General features: G+C 30.8%; 1 long non-coding RNA gene across 1 annotated transcript; it reads right to left on the bottom strand.

Annotated features, from left to right (window-relative positions):
• Nucleotides 1-636: 636 nt before the first annotated feature.
• Nucleotides 637-1,573, bottom strand: LOC102664485 (uncharacterized). The gene is made up of 3 exons (XR_413254.4): nt 1,517-1,573; nt 1,335-1,415; nt 637-679 (listed from the first exon to the last, which is right to left on the bottom strand). It is a non-coding gene; the product is annotated as an uncharacterized lncRNA (long non-coding RNA).
• Nucleotides 1,574-2,506: the final 933 nt, after the last annotated feature.

Raw genomic sequence — 2,506 nt, forward strand, 5'->3', positions numbered from 1 at the left:
ATAGGCGACACGTTTTTGGAGAGCATTTTCAGTAAAACTAAATAGCAGCGACTTCCCTACCGCTACATCTACGACATTGAACTGTGCACTATTCTCAACCCTGAGAAATAACAGTTATCCAAACAAGTCTTAATAGTTAATGCACCATATATCGATAACAAGGCATTACATGGATAATTTATTTTGGCTTCCAAAGAACAAAACATTGTCTAATATTTGTTCTCATAACATCACATCAACTGCATCTATAGTTATGCCCAGAAGCGATCAACATTTTGTCTGAACATTTGTATTTCTCTTACCAAATTAGCATGTGTAAAGCGAAAATATGAAGGGAAGTGGCAAGGAAATTATAAAATAAGATTTATGCTCTTACCAACCGACTTCCACTTGCATCTAAAGCAACACAACCAACCCATGAAGTAGATCCCTTTAATTTCAAATCTCTTGTTGGATCAATCACTTGCGTACACTTTCCACTTTTGCAATCTACTAAATATGGTAAATAAGCCACAAAAATGTAAGTACCCAATAAATCTATACCAATATATTTCAATAACCAATTAATTTACATAAAAAAGTAATATGATTAATGTAGTTTGTTCAACTTTAGTAACTTGTGCTGAAAAATGAATAATACCCAAATTAGTGTTGTCCCATCCTCCGAACCTGTTATGATCTAAAACATTGATGAGAAAGAATCAACAGTTAAAAACCTAGAAATAATGTGGAATGACAACAAGATCACTAAGCAAAAGAGAAATAGCAACAGAGAATATGCTTTAGCAGTCAGGATTTTAAAATACTAACCCTCATATTTTCTACCACGAGAACAATAATGGAACTTTAAATTCTATTACTAGTTTAAAATTTTAACATTTTGTGTAGAAACTATAAATTATTTATGCAGAAAAGATCTCTAGTTGCTTCAACAGTATATATCTCTCCTTTTTCTCATCTCCCCCTTCAATACCTTTTTATATGGTACATATAACTATTGCCTTGTCTATGTTTTGTATATGTTCCAAAAAGTATTAAATATAACTTTACGACTAATAAAGACATCATATATAGTGCAAAAAAAAAAACCAAATAAATTTATTTTAAATAATAAAACTTAAGGTAATCTCTCCACTCTCCTTATTTTATAATAATATCATTATCTCCACTAGGACCACTATGTCTTGTAAAAGCTTGTAAAATGCTCCCCTTTATTTAATAAAGTTCAAACCAGTGTCTATGCAAGATGCAAACTCCATTCTCCACCTTTGGGTTTATTTCTCACTTAATAATTATCATCAAGTTTAAATGACAATAAGGTCAACAATCAAGACCTGATTTGATGAGTTGCGAGCAACTATACAATACAAATAGTCCATGTGCCCCTTGAATACCATTTTCACTTTACCAGTTTCCTAGAAACATTAACATGTTAGTCTAGTATCAACACAAATATAGTTATAAATAAAGTCATCCAAGAATTATATTCACCTTCCATGAATACATAATTACATACCACATCCCAACAATATGCACAAGAATCACCAGATGCGGCAAAAACAGATCCCCCTATAATTAAACAAAAAATTATTGACACAAATTGAATCTTGAAATAACAAACAAATTATTGTGACAAACACTCAAAAACAATTACAAACCTGAGTATTGACAGCAATAACATTATTCTCAGGGATAGGTGAAAGTGCACCCCAAGGACCTCTGAAAGACTATAGTGTGTGGACATATACAGGACAATCAGAACTAAAAACAGAGGTACAAAGGAATTGTTGACAACCTGGTGCTAAATTATAATAAGGTACAAATTTTCTACACATGCCCTGATTGTGAGAAGAATCTCCTTTTCTACCAGGTTTCAACTCAGGAAAATACCATAAACATTAATGATAGAAGATAGTTCTTTCGATAGCAACAACTGGTTGAACTGATGAAGCATTCATGGCTCCAAGAAAACGCATAGCAACATACATGGTTCCCACAAGATTCATCAAATCTTGTTGTTTACTGCCAATAAAATTTATCAAGCAAACATCAAAATGGAATAGTAACTAGAATGCAAATTTTAACGTGAAAGACTGTGACTTAATAGAACACTAAACATAATTGTAAGAGCGGTACACAAAGCCTTCTGCGTATTCAATACTCACTTCAAAATATTCTATTAGCAAATGTTAGCTTGGTTCTTTGGGAAACATGAGATGGTAATACTTCCTTCAATGCATCCACTTGTTTTTCTTCCAACTAATACATCTATAACCTTGTGTTTGGATCAGAAATTTCAAAATTTAAGCAAATTTGAAATGTAAAAAATTTAAATTGCTTTGATTTTAATTTCCTTCATTGTTCAAATGCTTGTTTGGATAAATTAATTTAAATTTCTTCAATTTTAAATTCTTTGTTTAAAATTTCAATTTTATATTTTAAATAGATGAAATTTTAATATTAAACTTTATAGAAAACAAACCCAATCTAATTTTGAAATATTAAT

The sequence above is a fragment of the Glycine max genome, chromosome 2 (assembly GCF_000004515.6).
Source record: "Glycine max cultivar Williams 82 chromosome 2, Glycine_max_v4.0, whole genome shotgun sequence".
Taxonomy (NCBI): Eukaryota; Viridiplantae; Streptophyta; class Magnoliopsida; order Fabales; family Fabaceae; genus Glycine; species Glycine max.